The sequence below is a fragment of the Poecilia reticulata genome, chromosome 5, assembly GCF_904066995.2.
Source record: "Poecilia reticulata chromosome 5, P_reticulata-male-v2, whole genome shotgun sequence".
In the NCBI taxonomy this organism is placed as follows: Eukaryota; Metazoa; Chordata; class Actinopteri; order Cyprinodontiformes; family Poeciliidae; genus Poecilia; species Poecilia reticulata.
This window is the reverse complement of record NC_088834.1, coordinates 24,534,116-24,555,526: the sequence shown is the minus strand read 5'-3', so window position 1 is coordinate 24,555,526 and position 21,411 is coordinate 24,534,116.

Sequence of the window (21,411 nt, the reverse complement as noted above, 5' to 3'; positions counted from 1 at the left end):
CCCGTTTTTACAGACAAAAGACTCCCGGAGAGGTTGAGGAGCTGCTTGGGTCAGCACATCTTCAGGGTTAAAAGAAAAGACCTTTCTTGCTATGGTTCTGCAGGGACCGGTGAGGCAGAATTAACTAGAGGAAATCTTTAAATAGGACATTTAGTCCACAGCACGCAGCTCTACTCTACTCTAAATGCTCAACGCTTATTGCTCACCCCAATGTTTCAGACAACCAGCGTCTATGTGGCCGAGACATACAAAGGGAGAAAGCTGCTCCTTTAGAGATCCCAAAACACTTAATGAAACTACAAATACAGCTTGACGTGAGGTAAGGTGTGTTGGTCGCCCTACCTTACCGGTGGTTGGGAAATGGAAAAAACAAAAAAAAATAAAACAGTTTTCTTACTATCTTTAAAACAATCATCCTGAGAGGCATCGTGATTTTGTTTAAACAGAGGCGGCCGCTGTTAAAGGCCACGGCTGTTCACTGAATCGATCAATACACACTCTGCTGCTTTTATGACACAACAACACAAACACACACAAATCATCAGAACGCAGCTAATAGAGGTCTTAAGGCTACTGGCATGACTTTTCTGTAAAATCAATCTAACTCACATTGGATCTAGTTTATCCCCTATAGAGCTACACTTCATGGCCAGTTTTTGTGTTTGGATTGCTATTTCGTTGTAAACGATTATTCATTGAAGATAAAACAAAACCTCCGTGCACAAATGCCTCTGATGTCATGAAAGGAACCTTCACATAGATCTTCTGCGTATGAATACACTGTAAAAACATTTGAAAATGCAAATGATTTTAACTTGAAAATGCAAATTAAGTCAACAAGAAAATTGTATTGGATTGTAATCTTGAATTGTGAGTTTTGACTTAAAGCTGCCATTTAAACCAATGAATTATTTCACAACATGCAAGAAAAAACAAACTTCCCTGACCTAGTTAAAGAGGCCCATTTCTCTAATATTTTCACTCACAATATCCAGTTAACAACCATTTGAAAAAAAAAACATCTTAATAAAAGTTAACTTACTGCATCTTTGAAACTGAACAGTTGGTAACATTTTGGGTACTTTAAGCAAAAATAGTGAACAGGAAATATGAGTTAATTTGAGAAAATACCATCATTGTGCTCACAGATGACAAAGTTCACACTTGCTCTGCAGCTTCTCATCAGCAACAAACTAACGGGTTATTCAAAGTTTTTAAGTCCAGGCTGCATTTGCCCAGCTATAGTTCAAAATCCTAAATAACCAAAGATTTAAATAAACCTGAGCTGGGTAAAGCTAAATGGATCAGAGATTCTTTGAAACCACTTAGAGATCCATAACACCTGTTCTCTGAGGTAGCAAAAACTCTATGGACAAGTTAAACCAGGAGTGAATTACTAAATTATTCTAAGCTAATTAGATCTGTGATTTGTGAAAGTGAAAATGTAATGAATCAACATGAATTAGAATGTGTAATTATCCTAATAATGCATCATCATCATTGTCTCATGAACCGGGTGTTATTTCTATACCCTCACTAATTAATGCCAGCTGATCAGCCCAATTTGTGGTGTCAATGACTCAAATACATGCGCATTTCTGCTTATTATGGTAATTTTCCACTTACATCTAATGAAAACAAAACATTTGAGACGAGAATACATCAGACCAATAAAAAAAAGAAAAACATTTTACTCGAGAAATGTATCTGCATATTTAAAAAATTACTTTTAAGTAAATATTGTCGAGAAAAGTCGAGCTCATCCCACTTCCCCATGCTGGAGATTTTAGTTTAATAGTAATAATAAATAAAATTACCTTAAAATTAATGACATAGGTGACATCAAGACCCAACAATAGAGTCAGACTGTAATAAAATGAATCTGGTTGTGTGTGTTGTTATTGTGTCCTGCAAACTTTGCTTTAATTCTACTTTTTTATATTTAATCATAAAAAATCATAGTCAGGCAGAAAGAAAGTCATGAAACAGGAAAAGCTGATTTCCTTAATAAAGGGGAAGTTTCTGTCTTGCATCAGGCTAAAAATAGTTCAGACCATTCCTTATTTTAAAGCATTAAAGGTTTTTAAAGAATAAAATCTAAACATTTTGAGAGATTGGATAAAACCCACAGTAAAATACTTAAAATAATGACTTATAATTATGCCAATAATTAATATTGGTTTAACCAGTGGTTGATGTTGATTTGATTATAAGAATATTTACACTTACTCTTACACTTGTGGAAGTACTTAAAGGTGAAACAAGTAACTGTAATTTGGTATCAGATAATTACAATAATGGATTATTATTGGGTTCTTTTCAGAAATGTCTGTAATAACTCACCTTATGATTATAATAAGAGTAACTAATAAGTTATGGTTATTATAACATTATAAATGAATGTTAAATCAGAGAAACTAAAAGGTTATAAATGTGATTTTGACATTGAACTTGAAAAGGTGTAAAATGTTGTAACTGTAATTAAAGGTCACTGATGTTGTGTAGGAGGTAGATGGTAGGTGGAAGGACAGGGCAAAAAGGGGAACTGATAGGATAGCGGAGGACTAAGGCCTTATTGCTAAACTTCAAGAAAAGGTTGGGCAGGAAACAGAGGTAGGAGGAACTACTGAGCAACTTGGGGACATTAGAACAGACATCAGGTCATGAGGTCTCCAAAGTGACGGATATGAGATCATCTGTCCAAGCAGTCAGCCAATGAGACAGGCACAGCAACAAAGCTAGCCAATGCAAACGCACCAAAAGGTGGATAAACCCTTTATAAGGTGGGTGCAACAGAGGAATCTTTGGTTGGATCCTTCAGGCAGCTTCGAGCCAAGACGGAGATGGACAAAGAACTCTGCAGCTGAAGAAGAGCCGGGGCCACAGAACCGAAGACTGTTCTGCACATGGGGACCAACCCGTTAGCCCCGCAACATGTGGCTTCAAATCGGACTTCTCTCAACAGCTGGGTTTAGACCCCCAAAGAACAAGGCAAAGATGAAGATAAAGACAAAGGCAAAGAACAAAGGCAAAGAGGAAGAACTGGTGTGTTCCTTCCGTGGGACCAGAAAGATCGTGAGACGAGGAGAAGGGAGCTACAGAGCTGCAAGACAAGAAGCTGAGGACCGCTACGCGCATGAGGAAGTCACCCTGAGGCCCGAGACCTGCTGCACTAAGTCAGTACTCTTCCTGTACTGGGAACCTCCTGCTGCTGCAACACCTTCTTCATCATCAGGCCAGTTCTGGGGTTCAAAATGCCAAACTCTGTCCGTCTCTCTCAAAGTTTCCCTTTTTTAGTTCTCAGTGTCAGCATTAGGGAAAGATAGGCTAGATTATTGATTTTACTTATTTGATTATTTCTGCTACTGAATTAAGCTGTACTGACCCTTGCAAAATTGCCTTACTAATAAAATAATTAGCATTTAAGAAAATCTAAAAGAAGTTGTGGACATTCAATTAATGAGTCACCTTAAAGTTCTTTGATGGTCATAAAATAGCTATGAAGTTTGATTCTGGGAGGAAAAAGTAGAAATGTTTTATAGGTTGCTTTTGGCCAAAACTAAAATAATGACCTTGGGACTTAACTCTAAGTCACTAAATTTAATCTAGCCGTTAACAAGTGCCGTTATTTTAGGAGAGGAGCTACCGTTAACAGGAGTGGTTGTAGGGGTTATGTCGCTGTGAGGGCTACTCAGCGGATTGCCCCTCAACTGTAAAAGGTCATAACTTCTGGATCGAAGGTAGTCAGAGCTAGACGAGTCCTTTCCGACCCCAGTTTAAACAGATAATTCACCATAAACTATTGCTAGGGTAAGACCCGAGTTTCTGGGGATTTTCCGGACCTGTTAGACAGAGAACTGGGCCGTAGTGAGTCCGAAGAGTTGTGAGGAGTGGGCGGGACTTACTATTGGGTAGTAACAGACAATATCATCAGAGCCATATTTACTGATCATCACTGTCTGCATTGTTTTAAGTTTTATAGAAAGTATTTTGTGAAATGCTGCTTTACTTTTTTATCCAGCATGTTTGTTTTAGTTGCTAGTTTCCATTTTTCATAGAAGAAAAATATACACAGCTGAATTGTTTTGGGGCAATTCATTTTCTACACCCCAAAATAGCTGATTTGGAATTTTTTAGTAGTATTCATACGATTACCATTTGAATGGCTTCTAAAAGTACACTGCAACACTGTGCTGTCTCTCAATAAAGCTTCTGAATATCATGTTTGACCAACTTTGGTAAACATTGGGAAACCTTTCAAACTTCTGGAAAGCTTTCAGGTCGCCAGTTTTCATTAGACTCTATGGGTTTGACTGGCCGTCATTTTCTGACTGTTTCTCTGAGAGATTAAAGGTGCAGCATGTGTGTCACTGATCCAGTGAACCAGCATGCAGTTATTCCCACTCTGATGGTTTTCTGAGGGGAACATGACGAATCATCAATACACAGAAATGCCCCTGTGATTTCTGTTAGCTGGTTTAAACATCTGCTTGAAAGCGATTTCAACTTACATCACAGTGTGTTTTAGGCTACCCTAAAGGACAAACCATCTGACTGTTTATGATCATATATAGAATTTTGGAGTAAATCATGTTTGCTGAAATAGGACAGCAATTAATGTTTGCCTACAAAACCGCACATTGCTGTTGGGATGTAAAGACGATCACACAAGACCATATAGAGTAAAACATCAGTCTGAACCGGGGGTCGGGTTGACAGAATATTTTTCGTCGTTGACCGTTTTCTTTAAACGGTGATGGAAAAATCTGTTTTGACAGATTTAAATTCAAACACCTAACCTCCTGGTGTAGATATTTTACTTTTATTTTTATTTTCAATTTCAATCAAAGGACATTGATGGCAATGCGTCTCGCTTTCTGGGAGATGACTTTACGCTGAAAAGTTATGAACAAGAGTGTGTTTTCTGCAGCATGATGAAAATGCTACTTACTGTGATAAATTAATTATAGACCCAGCAGTTAACTCAATTAAAAAATTTAACTGAATCCCAACACTAGTTAAAATGACTTATGACTGGATTTATTTATTTATTTATTTATTTATTTATTTATTTATTTATTTATTTATTTATTTATTTATTTTTGCCTTGTCAGTCGAAATAACAGACAAAGTTTAGCACAACCTCAGGTCTGAACAGACCGTCCTCACTGGGTAGAATAGCGGTGACCACATAATGCTTTGGGAACTCCGACCAGAAATGATGAAAACATGAAAATACATGGCAATACTGCTAATAAACGTATTAAAATCTGCAAAAAGACTCAATGCTGTGGCACAGGTTCAGCTTACAGCAAGACCATAAACCAGCAGGGGGAGCCACAGTGGTTCCCCCTGCCACAATGGTTTGGGTCAACGCATAATTCTGTTGAAAGGGCCTAGTCAAAGTTCCAACCTGTATCCAATTACTAAATCTGTGACAAGACTTGAAATACGGCTCACAGACGCGCTACATCTGTGAGCCGCTACATCGTTTGCAAAAACTAAACGATTTCCCAAAGCAAAGCAGGGAAAATGAAACAGAAACAGCCTCAAACACGTCCTGCACAAATTCTACTGAAATGTAATGATTTTGATTCATGAGGTTTTCATGAAAAATCATGTTCCTCTTTTTATTATTTGCTACCACGTTTTGGTTTATTTAGCAAAATGCCTGTAAAGCATATTGAAATTAATGTCAAAAAGTTGAAGTGGCACGTCACCACTTCATCGGATAACACACGTCTGCAAAGTGACGTGTGTTATCCAGACAAACAAATGTTAAACCCAGAAGCGCAGGGTGACTACATGATTATATACAGTGATATGAAATTAATGTTTGACTGTGACAGAACCGAGACCTTGAAAACAGCAGAATAAACCTCACATTTACTGTTCGAAATTCACAGGGAAAAATGCAACAGAGCAAGTTTATTGCGCTTCATCTTGCTGAGGTTGGAATAGCTTTTTCCAGAACATTACTCTGAGGAAGGCACACTTGATCACTGTCATTAAATGCATAAACATAGCATATGACACCTCGCTGCTTGAGGGCCCATAGATTTTGTTGATGAATCCTGTCCTGCAGGCACGTGCAGAGAGGGGGGGGGCTGGGAGTGCTTGAGCACCTGTCCCTTTTGCTCCTTGCCCCCAAGTGCCCTTTTGGTCAAATTTTTTATTTTTTTTTTTTTTGTATTATTATTTTCTAAGTTCTCTTCTGACACATAATAACATATACTAAAATTATTTGTTTGTTGTTGTTGTTGTTTTTTGTACAACATAATTGGCCGGTCACCTTGTTACCTTTGACCTTTTGCCCGTGACGTGTGACGCAGTTGCCTCTCGCGCAGTGAGTTAAGGCGGCTAAGTGGAGCTCAACGTAGCGAACGTTCCAGATTACAGAACAGTTTTTTGTGAATGAAAAAAACGTTTTTGGTGAATAAAGTGGAGGAGACTTGCTACTTGTCAGATAACAGAAAACGTTGAAGTATAATTTCTGCTTCAGCTCGTAGTCGCAGTTTAAGCAGAGAGGTAATGAAATACAACAGACACTGACAGGCCTCTGCGTCTGCCTTTCTCTGAAGAACTGCTGAATGGGAGGAGACAGCCAGGTGAGGAAAACTGTTCTTATCTATCCATTCAGTATTTTTATTATACAGACATTAGGTTGTTCTTGTTGTGCTATTAGCTAGCTGCTAGCTAACGACTTTGCTAGCAAAGCTCGATAACCAAAAAACTTCTCCCCTGTATTTTTAATGATATCAGTCATTCTTTAGTATCACTTATGCAATAAGGGCACATCGCCTGTCCAAAACCAATCATCTCCATAATGGATATATGTCCGGTCTTCTAATTTCCTTTGCTGCATAATGGACATTTCATTTATTCCAGCGTTAGGTAAATGTATCTTTGAAGGAGAATAGCACTTAAATAAAAGTCCAACAAGGATATTTATTTAAAATTAAAAATGACTGACCCTGAATTACCAAGATAGATATAATGAATGTAATAAAAGTTTGTCATTAATGAAGGGGGAAAAAGTCAATCCAGACTTTAAGTAAGTTTAGGGTCTGGTTCACAGAGTATGAAGTTAATTTTTTTTTCTCCCAATTATTCAATGAAATTTTTTTTACCTCAGTTAAGTAAAATAAAATTGTAATCAAAATTTTTGGAATTGTAATGATTTCTTTTTTAAAAACAAAATGTTTTGTTTAAATAACTTTTTTCTAAATTAAATAATTTTTTGTCTCGTGAACTTAAAAAGTTATTTGCCAAACAAACTTTTATTTGCACAAATCAGAAATATTTTGTTGCGATTTTGGGCCCTGCCCACTACTTCATGTGAGAAAAAAGTTTTTTAAGCAAAACTCAGTAGGCTTTTCTCATGGTGACATGCATTAACAATTCAATTTTTGCTTTAGTTTTTTTCTGCAGTTCCACATTAAAGTTTGATGCAGCTCTGCTTTCCTGAATGGACCGTCTTCATCTCCACTGCAAGTGTAGCAAACAGGCAGCTGTTTGTTTTATAGATTACAGTCACTAAAAGGTTGCATTGTGCCCTTGTTTATATTTTTAATAGTGTAATTCTGTAAAGACAAAATATGTCTGGTGGTCTAGCTCTGATTTACATATCTTGCTAAATTGCTGGTTTGAATATTGCAATACTTTCCTATAACAAAATAGACCTGCAGAAATAAATTACTAATAAAATATCTTACATATGCATAGCTGTATGCTTTATATAAAGATTTTCCTTAGCTTTGATTGTATATGTCACAATTTTGTAATTTATCATTGTTTATTAAATTCTGAAAGCTGAGAGGCTTTGTTAATATTCTGTCCTAGAATGCGGTTAGATGTGCCCTTTTTTTTTGAGCACCTGCCCCTTTAGTGGTCTCTGAACAGCCCTGCTGTCCTCTCTCTTCTCTTATCCCACAGGTTCTTATCAAGCCAATTTGATGACAGGTTTTGCTTCGAGGAGAGAAATTAATCTGCGCAAAGTTGTCAGGAAAATGTTGAGAGGCAAAGTTTCCCAAATGGAAGAAGGGAAACACCTAAAACACTCAGTGGGCCTGGAGGGAAATGCTGGGCTGACGTATCAGAGATATCGATCAAATATACAACTTGTTTGGGTGTTTTTGTTAATGTCTTGCTATTTATGTTTCACTCAAATGCAGCTCAGGAACATGTTATGGCGATGCCTTTTGGTTTATTCCTTACAAAGAAAGTTAAGCTCTGTGACTGCCAGAAGTACAGACTGGCTACAGGAACAATTAACATGCAAATCGTATGCCTGGAGAAAAGAAATGTAGGCGGATTTCTTAAACTGCGAACCTCCGAAGCTTCTCGAAAGAGAGGTGAAGAGTCTTCAAGGATCAAAAAGAACAGTCAGATCAAATGTGGACCCTGAATTATTCTGCAATAACAAGCTCCTTCTATCGCTGCTCTTCAAGAGATTGGGTGGGATTTTTGACTCCTGTCTCACTGAACACTATCGACCGGCAGATTGTACGGTAATGCCTACATTTCCTCCCGTATGCCTGTCCATGTTTCCTTGCCAAAAGTGGAAAGGAAAATATCTTCGCTAATGATTTCTAGAGAGAGAAATCCCCTAAATAACTTGGAGCACAAGCCGTGAACCCGTCCGAGCAGGTCAAAGAAAATACGTCATACTTGATTCAAGTTTAAGTTTTTAAAACCGCATGAAAAATGTTGCGACTTCTGGCCCTCAGCAGCCGTTCTGGAGACTTGAGGGCCGCCAAGAGTTTTTAATCTTTTCATTTATGAAATAACAGATGTATAATTCAGTTCAGGTTTTATCTGACACTTCTAAATATTTACTATCTATTCATAATTTACTATTTAATTCTAAAAATACAAACATCTGTAGCAAGTAGTACATGTTTCATAATGTTATCACTCTTTAAATTATATATCTGTTTGATAATATTGTTATTTGGCATTATTTTAGATTTTAGCAGGAAAATACTGTGATGATTGCATGATTACATGTTTTTATTTTTTTTGTTAGCTTTTTTTTTAGTTTTCTGTTCCTTTAAATAAACAATACAAGAAATAAAACAGCCTAAAGATGTTTTTTTACTTCTTCCATTTGACAGAAGCATATTCCATAAATGCTCACATTGAACAAATAAATAAGATTTTATTTTGAGAAAGTGCTTTTAGGATGATGGCAGTAAAATCATTCTCACATCTGTCAGGCATCCTCTGCAACTGTTAGATAATTTAAATATATACTTTTGTTCATATTGTCCATTTTAATTGCTGCCATGTCAGTTTTTTCCTTTGTTAGAAAGAAATGCTTTTCTGATGACTGCTGCCAAATTTTCTACGAATGAGGGAGACAAGAATCCTGCAATTTCCTTTCATGAGATAAATGAAAAAATAATTAATTTTAATATCTTTCCCTTTCAACAAAATGTTTTTCCATATCTGTCATTGTGTGCACCTTTTGTGAAGTTACTGGATCAGGAAATTAATCCTTGACCAGATTTGTTTATAAAGGGGGAACAGCTTGGAAAACCTGTTTGACTTCTAAACGAAGAGTCTGCTTTTGTGCTGGCTGAGGGAGAATCTGCAAGCAGTCGGTTGTTTATGCCAGTCATTTGTGTATTTAAATGTCAAGCAGCGGTGCAGAGATCTGTACGGTCACACAACTCCAAGACTTTTTAGGTTGCGTTGCAAAGGCGGAGCTGTTAGGCCAATGGCGATGTTCATGCCGCACTGCGCCACGCATTTGTTGAGACCGGGACGGTGATCTCAAGCTAACATTGTAAAGAAGAAGTTGTTCTTAATGTTTTGTCTGTTGAAATGAAGGTTTAACTAAATGGCTTTATTTAGTTAAGGCTAAATAAAGCCTTAACTAAATAAAGCCATCTGAACCAGATTTTCCGGTTCGTCTGTAAAGCATTTTGCTGAAGAGAAGAGCTGCTCCTCTTCAGCTGCTTTTCAAAGTCAAAGTATGAAAAATAACACTGTGCTACACAGATTAGGGTTTCCACCCGTCCCGTAAAATATGGAAAAGTCCCGTATTTGGCTGTTAAATGTTGCCCGTTGCTGTGGTCCTCTTGTAGAGAGGTTAGCCACTGTGCATTGCTGTTGTGGGATGCCTCCCTTTCCCACTTGCCTTTCCAGTATTGTTCAGTCTCCAGCCTTGGTGGGTCTGCTCTGTTGTTATTACCCTGCCATTGAGGTCACTTTAGCTGGTTGGGTGGAGAAGAGCCGGTTAATCCTCCTGGCTTCATTCTCTCTTGTGTATCTCTTTAGGCAGCTGGCCAAGGCTTGGAGCCTTTGTTTGGCAGTTTCGAGTGCTTCAGGTATGGTATGATATCTGGCTGTACTTCTTAGGTACTGATCTTTTCATTGCACCCCTTTGGAGTTCTGACAGTTGGCTCACTTCCCTCCTTGTTATCTTGATTTTAGCCTCTAACCGTCTTTTCCATGGTGGGTATTGGGTCTCATGGTTGCTCTTATAACCAAGCATCTCAAGGATCACTGATGTTGAGTTGTATATCAGCTCATTGGTTTCTGTTATGGTGTTGGTAGGGATCGTTCTCAATGCTGCATTCACATCTTCAATGAGACTTTCTGATGGTACTTCACTCAGCCGTTGTAATTGGCGTCGGGGTTGCCTGGTGTTCATTCGGGCCATGATTCTGTCTCAGGTCAGTTGCTACCTTGTTCAGCTTTGATGGTTCATTCATTACTGTGGCTACATACCCAGTTTCTGGGCAGCTAGTTGGAGTTAACTCCCATCTGACCTGGCGTCCTGGCTCCTCCCCCTTGCCGTAGCACTTGTGTCGTACCTCGTCAATCTCAAGTTGTGACAGCAGTTGCCGTTTGCGGATGTTGGAACACTGAGCTACTAGTTGTTTGGCAGTTAGGGTTGACTGGGGATGTCGAGCTAACCGTTCCTTCCACATTCTTTGCATGTAGCCTCTCTGACTAGGGTTACTTGAGTAGTAGCATTCCAACAGATCCGTGTTTTCACCTCTCGCCCATTTCCATCTTGTTTCAGTAGCCCATTCCCCAGATGCAGACCTTGTTTGGCCGGGCGACGTCTGAGCCGGCATGTCATGCTTATCAATGTCTCTCATGGTATGATGTAGGCTATATAGCTCAAAGGGTCTTGCCTAAGGACCCACACTGGATAGCTCAATGTCACTATTGTATGTTTTTGCGTTTGCCCCAGCCTGGATGACTAATGACTTACCTATTGAGCTATACAGTCTGTCTTCCTTCTGTATGTATATATATATATATATATATATATATATATATATATATATATATATATATATATATATATATATATATATATATATATGTATAAATATTGTATGATGTAAGACTACTGTCAATTAAAAATCCATTTGTAGACATCTAAATTCGTGAATGTAAGTCAATAAATGTGCATAAATTTAGGTTTTGTATTTGTCCTGTTTTCCAACTCATACATGTAGAAATCAAAGATTTTACCTATGATAATACCCATAAACAAATAAATTACTACAAGTGTTTTTGATAGGTTTTATAGACAGAGTCAGTATTTTTCCAGAAGTTCGACACACATCAGTCACATTTAGAAACTGGCTCTAAGTCATCTGCTTGATCTGTTTTGAACTGAGTGAGGAGAATCCTCACTCAGACTTATCATGCCTTGCCTTAATTGCTTGCTCTGTTCATAAGGAAAACATTTAACATCTAATAATTACATTATTATTATTTTATTATTATTATTTTACATTTGAACTCTGTGACAAGGATGATTCACCAAGCAGATCATCAGCCAAATAATTTTATGTTTAATCTCACCTTATTTATTTATTTTTTTACCTTTTCTCATTCTCTAACACCCCCCATCTCAGCCTCTTTACTGTGTATATTAATCGACCCTTTGTGAGATCTTCTGTTTACTCTTTACCACTGCAGCATAAAGTGGGAAGGGGTCACCCTGGACAGGTCGCCAGTCTGTCGCAGGTCAACACAGAGACAGACAGGACACAGGACACTATTTAGAGAAACCAGTTAATCTGACAGTCATGTTTTTGGACTGTGGGAGGAAGCAGGAGTACCCAGAGAGAACATGCAGACTCCATGCAGAAAGACCCCGGGCCAGGAATCGAACCCAGAACCTTCTTGCTGCAAGGCAACAGCTTTACCAACTGCACCACGTTATTAAGCATGTTGCGATTAAAAACCCCCAAAACATGATAAAAGTAGCAGCATAGCAGCAACTGTTCAGTCCTTTGTGGGATTTGAGTTAATGTTAGATTTAAATTCAGACCAGATCAGTTTTTGGTCTCTTGAACAGAAAAATGTTTTTACTCTCTTACCATAAAACTAGGGTTTGATTTCCTTTCATGCCAGGACTCATGAAAGAATGTCATGTAAATTTCATCTTCAAATGATATTTACTTTGAAAATTAGTGACGTGTTAAATTCTTGTTAAATAACATAGACCTAAATGTTGATCAGTATGTCAACTAACCCAAAGCAAAGGTGGGATTTGTTGTTTAAACATTATATACATTTATAGTTTTCCTCACCCAGGATGCTGGATCAAACCCAGGATCAGAAACCGGGTTAGTATAACCCAATTTAAGTTTTTTTCTTCTTTCTTTTAACCCAACAGTTTGTTTGTTTTTTACTACAATCCGGCACGAGAAATATTTGTTGCCACGAGTATTTCAGCCGTATGCACACTCAGCGATCAGAACTACACACGACTAAAGCCACGGATTGTGTGTCTGTTGGTGTTATAAAAGAACTAATTTTCCCATTGAATCGTTATCATTTTGGGCACGTTGCATGTTGCAAGGATTTAGAGTGGAGACAAAAGATAATCCAGCGTAATAACCGTGAGAGCTTCCAGTCAGGTGGTGCCCCAGAATGCAAATAATGCTCATCTGGAAAGAGTAAATCATTTCAGATACAAAAAAAAAAAGTAACTCCCAACCCTGAGTATCTGTGTGTATGAAAGTGTAAGGTTTTAATTATTCATTTTTGGGATTAAGGGGGATAAAATGTAAGAGAAAGACTTTCAGCCAGTCAACCAGTCTATTTGTGGAGCTGGAAGGTAGGACGTGGCGCCGCTCCACTTTAACCTTCTGTCCTTTTAGGCTGCTGCAATCAGCAGCTGTACAGATGGCGCACTGGCTCACTGACATTGGAAACTTTTTCAGGAGCTGAACGGTGTTATTCTCTCAAACACCGACAGACACGCTCTGACCTACATTTTATTCGTCTGTCACCGAGAGGCAGTAAAATCCAAGAGCTGGTAACTGATGGACTTTATTCTTTATTTGTAATTAATTTATGTCTGTTTGTCTGTGTACAGACATGCCAGATGTGGAGGGGGGGGGGAACAAAAATGCCCTTTTGAGTCTTAATAGTATTCCAGATAAACATTGCAACATATTGCAGTGGCAGAAAATCTTTCTCACGCTACATCCATATAACTCGGCATCGTTTTAGGAGCCATTTAAAAAGTGCTTTTGACACATGAAGCATTTTGCTGCTATTGTTCTGAAACCTGAGGTTGCACTGACTGAAGGTTAGCAAAATTGAATTTTTAAGTAAATAACCAATGTCTTGCAACTATGAGGCAAAAATAGCACCTTGCATTTATCTTGACAAAAATAAATATAATCTTCACAGCTAAAAAATAAATAAATAAAACGTTTCCTGTCAGGACACAATTCAACATCTGCTGATTGCTCAGGCCAAGAACAAAAGCAATCATGAAATCCCACCCGGCCATCTGGAGGCGCCGTCTTAATCAAGCTGCTGCGTCCTCTGAGCAGTACGCCTATTAGAAGGAAATGGACAATATCCTGGGGTGGGATTTTTTTTTTCTTCCTTTCTTTTTTTTAAGAATTCAATTCCAGGAAAAACGGGCGGTATCCATGTCCATGACCGATATCTCTATTACATAGCTCACTTTTCTGCCTTGTGATGTTGAAACCTGAAGTTGTCTGGTTTCATCATCCGGCATCAGTTAGAAAAGGAAAATGCTTTTTATCTTTGTTTTTATTTCCCATTTGTCCTTCAGAAGGTTTTATTTTGATATAGCATGTCTGCACTGGGACACCTGAACCGCGTGTTGAGAACTCGGCACAGATTTCCAGGTATTTTAACAATAACAAAAGCATTAAAAAGGAAAACAAGAGGACAGTTCAGACTGATCACTGAGCTTATTGACGTATTGATGATGGATCAAAGCTGGATGAACATGATCCAAAGAATATTTTAGGCTACAAGTGCTACCTGCCTGACTCAGTTATGCACAAGTCACAAAGTTCTCCGTTCTGCTGACGCACGTCCTGGTGCATTCAATCAGAGCGGAGGCTGAATGACTACAGCGCCTTGACAAAAGAAGAAGTAGTTACAAACATTCATGAAAACCAATCAAGGAACAGCACTGAACAGTAATACAAAGAGATTCACGCACTGCTTGGCATCTGCATCATCACTTATTTCAGCGTCTTGCTGTCATCCTTCCTCATGGATCATAAGTTATGTTCTAGCTCAAACATACTGCAAATGCAATGATGTTTCCCATGTCTGCGCTGTCTTCCTCCTGTAAAAAATGTTCAGACTGGATGACGATACACCGAAGAAGAGATACAATGGACTCTTCTAAAAGACACCTGTCCGACAGAGTGTTCACTAAAGCCACTAAAAGATCTGTTAGCCAGCCCACCTTGTTTACAATTGTGGGTAAAAACTTTAATTTGTTGAGCCTCTGCAGAATCTGATACCTGTTAGAGCAGAACAACAATGGGTAACTCTTTGTTTTCCTTGCTTGCTGACTTTCCCCCCCGAGTGACGAACAAATCTGTCTATAGACCATCTGTCTGCCGTTACGACTCCTTGTAGCACTGCTTATGTTCTGTTGTTGTTGTTTTAGCAAACTTTTTAAAAACTTTAAAAACTGTTTTCTGCTTTTCTTAATATTTGTTAGGTTACTGAAAAGAAAATTCTGAACCTACCTCAAAAACTTGTGAGAAATAAAATCCTGATTCTGTTTAAACACACCAGCAGACAAACACGTCACAAAGTACCATTAATGATATATATGCTTATCTTATAAACCAATTAAATGTTTTGTAAAGGTAAAACATTTTATCCTTTTTTGGGGGGGAAGCTGCCACATTTGTAAAAAAAAAAAAAAAAATGTTTTGGAAAGGTCAATTGCTTGGTGTTTTTTTTGTGCCATTTTTGAAGAACAAAGCATTTCTTAACGATATTACACTTACGTTATTGTGAATTGGATAATTTATCAATGTTTGATAAAAACCTGCAACCACTGCATGCAGTGGCCACAATATTCTTCATAAGCGAAGAGCAGCAGTGTGCTTAGAAAACCACAATTTCTACAGCTTCTCAGAGAAATGTGTGGATGAGGGTTTTGCAAATTGTCAGAACCAGAAGTTCGACAAACAACTTGTTGGGCTAAATAATCTCATAACAAAACAGTTTAGTGGTGAAGACCCTGTAATCTGTAGCACAGTAAACAGACGTGAAGGCTAATGCGTATTCTTCAATCCTGCAGCATAAATTAGGGGTTGCGAGGTCATGGCCCAAATATTTCTGGATTTACGAAACAAATACTCTGATGTTCCATTTCAGCACAAGCTTCTGAGCTTTGTCTGTGTAATCCTCTTCTTCTTTCTTGCACAGTCAGCAGGATCCAACTGCAAGAGAAAAAAAGAAGGTTTTCCCTGCAGCTGCAAACCACCTGCTAGGGAGAAAGAGGGAAAAAAACCCCAGCATAATGACACACTTCCTGAGAAATCTCTTCAAATGCCTGTTTTTCACTTTGACCTGCTGTTCAGAGCTTTGGTTTCAAAAGCTTTGTAATCCTGCTACGGATCCGATGTTTTAGCTCGAAGATACAACTCTCCTAAAAGTAGAACTTTATATGAGTTCAGGGGGAATTTTAAAGAATTTAGATTTTTTTTTTTAGCAAATTATTTTTCAGATAACTTTTTTTGCTTTTTCAAGAGCAAAAATATGTTGAAGCAGTTCTACTCTTAATTTTTGTGCACTCTACCCACCTCTTGGTAATACTTCAAATACTCTTTCTCACTAAAATTTGGAGTAGATTTGGGGCTGACAGCATCTCGTCGCTTCAACCACAGGCACTGGATTTCTTTTTTTTTATTTTTTTTTTAACTAACTCCAATGCTTACTTTCTGACATGCTGAAGCTCTGGGACAAGCCTGGCTAATTAAAAATGATTAAGAAATGCAAATCAGAGTCACTTAGTGCAACCATCGAAAAGTGGGGAAACCACCAGATGCATTAAATAAGAGATCAAAGATATAAAGTGTGAGAGTCGGAGCAGTGGGGACAGCTCACCTGCGGTTTATGCATAATCATAGAACCAGCATTTATGACCCTGTCATTATCTAGTTCTTTTTTTTTGTTTTTTCTAAACTAACATATTTAAGGATTTTCTCGGCGTTATGCGCCCATTACTCAGTGATTTGTGAAAGCACCAGCTGTCGGAACAATATTACATGACGTGACAAAACAGGTTTAACAACCTCCAGTGTTTCACCGCAGCCTGAGGTCACACAGAGTTTAATCACATAGCATTTAGTTGCAGGTGGCGGGGGGGAGCTTTACTTTATTAATCATTTCTTGTCCTACTTGCTTTGAATCAAGCGATTAATTAAGAGCAAACTTTAATGAGCCGTCAGCTTCCATTAATAATCGAGTACGTTCACCGACCCAGTGTGAATCTGGGGATCTCTTTGTAGAAACTCGGCACCGGAATCAAAATCAGGCGTCTCCTCTTCCTGTTTCGGCTTCCAAAGGTCACCGTACAAATTGCTCTGGAATGAATTACATCCTTCTCACATTACGTGCAATAACTCACCTTAATTCAGATTCACTGACATTACGACTCGCCTACGTGGGAGAGAGCGATTATTTAAAAGTCAGTTCGAGTTGTTCTAATGAGACGTCTGCGTTGTTTTGTGTGCGAAGCTTCTTCTTTTTCGCCGCGATGAGATTCCAAGATGTGTTTTGAATAAATTCATTATAACCTTGGCACAGATACAGTATTAATGATGACCTGGTTTTCCTTTTCCTCCTTTGTTACCTTGAATTCAACATTTTGGTGCCATCGCGATGGGAAAAAAAAAAGTACAGTGAACTCTGCTCTAAAGAAAGAAAGAAAAAAAGCGTTTTACACTCAAAGAAAAACATAAAGACATGTAATGTCATTATTTCACCATTATATGTGCCTTTTTTTTCTTAAAGAAGTCTTTGGATGGGAGGTGAAATGTCAGTGAACACAACAAAAGTGGATTTCTTCAAGCCTAAACTAGCTGCAGAATAAGATGTGGAGGCTAAAGTTCACTGGAGAGAGAGAGCAGAAGATCGCTTCGTTTGTTCTAAACAAAAAGGAGATTCTCAAACAGACTCATGGCCCCCGTATAACACAGCCTTTTAAAATGTTCCCATTTGATCAAGTTCCAACTATAATCCTGCATGCAAAAGTGTCCAATGCATTTTATTTGAAATTCATGATAGATCAGGACAAAAGGGTCTATGACTGTAAAGTAAAAAAACAGCCATCAGTCGTCTCATTTCCCAGCAAACGTGTAGAAGAAGAGTATTTTGGTAAGATGAGTGTTTCAGGTGTTTGGCGTCACCTCACAGTAAAACATGGCGGCAGTGCTTGTTTTTTTTTGTTTTTTTTTTAGTGGAGACAATGAAGCTGGACCAGAGCAGATAGACAGACTGATGGAGCTGAACACAAGGCGAGTCCTGGAAGGAAAACTAAACATGCAGCCAGAGCTGCAGACTCGAATCCAAATGAGAATCTGTGGCAAGACTTAACACGAATGTTGACAAACACTCACCACCAGCTCCAACTGAGCCTGAGCTGATCTGCAAAGAATAAAAGCAAAGCATTTTTTTAGCAGTATTTGCAGAAACCCCCCCCCAAAAAAACAAACAAACAAGAGTTTCCAAAACAATGAATACAAATTCACATAGAAATGTATTTGTAAAAAAACAACAAAAACAACAACTGTAACCTGACGTATCATCATCATATTTGTTTCCTGCGGTTTATCACAAATCGTCCACATAAAAACACATGGTGCATCTACAACTGCAGCATGAATAAATCTGCAAAAGTTTATCAGATATGAATATTTTCTGCAAGGCGTTGCACAAGAAAATACTACCATTGTGCCAAATGGAAAAACTTTGCCTCAGAGCCATGGGAAATCAAACCAAACGTGGTAGAAGTACGTTCTGGCACTACTAAACTCTCTGCTCTTATTTGAAAGCTCATAGAAACAGCATGCAGACTCAGGGAGGCTGATGTTTTTTTTTTCCTGCAGTGCAACAGAAACCGTCTTCTTTGGGATATTGTGATGGCATATGCTCTTCTCATCTCACCTGTTATCTCTGATCATATTCGGACTGCATCTGGATTCTTCTAAAACACTTCATGCATCCGACTCTGCTTTGTAATTCAGAAACAAAGAAAATACAGAATCCCCACAGGATAAACGTGCTACATGGCGCAGCATGCGAAAAGATTGTTGGTAAAGAAAAATAATGTGGAGTTACAGACTTTCCCATGTTGTGAAAGACTGAGGTTTGGAAGTGGGTGAATCCCTGTACGGAGAGGTGCAGCTGTGAGGAACGCGCTCGGTACGATGATCCCCCTCCTCCTGGTTCCACCATGGTAATGGAACCATCATTACCATGGTAATGACGGTTTGCTGCCTGGCTGCTCTGCCCTTGCTGCACTGTACAAGGTCAGTCAGGCATGAACTGGAGAGCACCGCCCGCCATCAACAACCCTGCACAAGATGCACCCGTGGAGAGCTGGGATGGTGGTAAGTGATGCTTACCTCATCATTATTTGTGTGTTTGTGTCACTGCGGGGGAGAGAGAGAGAGAGAGAGAGAGAGAGAGAGAGAGAGAGAGAGAGAGAGAGAGAGAGAGAGAGAGAGAGAGAGAGAGAGAGAGAGAGAGAGACAGAGAGAGAGAGAGAGAGAGAGACAGAGAGAGAGAGATGGAGATTCAGTCTGTCTGTTGTAGATTATTAGAAGGTGAATCCTTATGTGTCGGAGGTTTTCACCTCTGCAGAAAGCATTGGCTTAGTGGAACAACTGGAAAGTTGTGGAGTTTTATATTGTTACCTGTAACACAGAGTTTCGTTAAAGTTGCGCCAGTCTGGAGAGTGAAGCCACTTCTGGAGGCCTGTTAACAGCCAACAACAAGCCTGGATTTTCACTTCTTGCTGATGATGTATTTATGCCAGCTTCTGTCAGCCCCTGTTAGTAATTATTGCATGATGGTTTCATCTCTCTGACATCATTTCTGCCTAACACGGCCGCAGCAGCAGTGCTCTGCAGTTTTTTTGTTTTACTAATTTACTTAAAGATGTCAAAAAATATGGAAGTTTTATTCTGTTTTTTTTTTTCATCTTGAAATTAATTTGAATTGTTTAAAAACCACACAAAAGGTTTGATTTAGTAAATCCTCTTACCTAAAGTCGGCCTTCGGGGGAAATGTTTAGTATTTATTTATCACCTTTGAAAGCTAAAACGTGCTTTTAATCAAACCACCAATGATGTCCAGGGAGGATGACTTTTAATGTAATTATATTACTGCAATAAAATTACAGCAAGGATTCTTCAGACAGGAAGAAACGGTGCACTGCAAAAACACAAAAACATTTCCAAGTGTTTTTGTTTACCCTGAAATGCAAATATTGTAATGCACAAGAAATAAGACAAAAATAACTTAAAGGTAACTTTAGTCAGTAGTTTTTGAACAGAAATAAATACTATATCATCAATCAAGGCTCGAGTTAAAAAGAAGGAATCCTGGGAAGCCATTGGTTCCTGACTCTCTGGTACTGACAGTATAGAGCTTTGAGTTCTCCATTATCAGTAACATCTTCCACTCAGAAGAGTGTTGTGGTGCTGCTTCGGTCTGGTTCAGTGATTGCAAAACGATACGAGTTTTGAGTTTCCCTCCATCTGGTCACCGGTCTTAGTCAGTCGAGTTGGAATTACCACCTAATTCTTCTGTGACGACGTACCAGTAAAATAAACCAAACGAAAAAAAGAAAAGTTTCAATCAAAATGAATCGGAGCTGAAAGATATTCAAATCCACCAGCCGAGCGGAGGCTTCTTCTTTCTGTCTTGTTATTAAACACCCACATTTCCAGACAGCTGCCTTGTCTCAATATTTACTTGTAGCCGTCCAAAGTGCTGAAGCTCACAGCACCACAGAGACCAGAGGAGAAAGCAGGTGCTTCAGGGCACAACAGGCTTCATAATGGAGCCGCCGTAAGACGAGCCCCAAAGCCAAACCTCTGTTTTCATTAGGAGCAGATGACGGCAGAGATCTTGGACCTTATATTATCAAAAACACAGCTGAAATTCTCAAATCTTCAAAAAAAAAAAAAGCTTCCCTAAACTTCTTCTGGGTAGCAGGGTTCAAACAATCAGCTCTCTGGTCAGTTAAGCAGAGAAAACTCTGAGGAGTTTTACTATTTAGACGCTCAAATTTGCCTCAGGATGCTGATGTGGGAGGTTGGCAGGCCAGAGGTCAATGTTACTTTACAAAACTGACTATTCTTTCTCATTAAATGCCAGTAAAAAAAAAAAAAAAAAAAAGTTAAAATGGTGCAGCATGTGCTTACATATACAGTAATTTACAATCATTTCCATTTACGTATATGCCACCCACAAGAAAGAATATGTTGCGTTTTCCCAAATGCATAAGGAGCACACGTCTTCCCTTAGTAACATAGAGGAGCGGTGAAGTCATTGCCAACTTACACAAACGTAATCTATATTTTGTCATATTATGTGCAGAAAATAAAATGTGGTTTACTATGTTGTTTGCTTTGTAGCAAAGCCCAGTGAACATGATGAAAAAGTTGATGCTTTCCTGCAGGAAGACACAAGTGATGTTTTACTTGAACGGCCACTGATTTTTGCCGTATGATTACCTGCAAGGGTGTCACAGCTGAGGTGCTGAGTCAGAATATATAGAGGAAGAGAGAGAGAGAGAGAGAGAGAGAGAGAGAGAGAGAGAGAGAGAGAGAGAGAGAAAAAACGTGTAATTTATCAGTAAAGTGACAGAGCTCCAGAGTGGAGAGCCTGCTGCTAACGCAAAGCACCGGGAGTCCAGAGATAAACTCTGACGCAGAGTCAGAAAATCACATCTGACCTTAACCCGTTAATCAGCAGTGACTCAGAGACTCATTTGCTCCGAGTCAGAAAACAACCGTAACGAAAAGGAAAACGTTCTTAAAATCTTAAAAAGATTTACACGATAAGACTGAACGACCGTGCAACGTTGTGGAGTGGAAGGAAAAATCAGAAGAATGTTTTCTA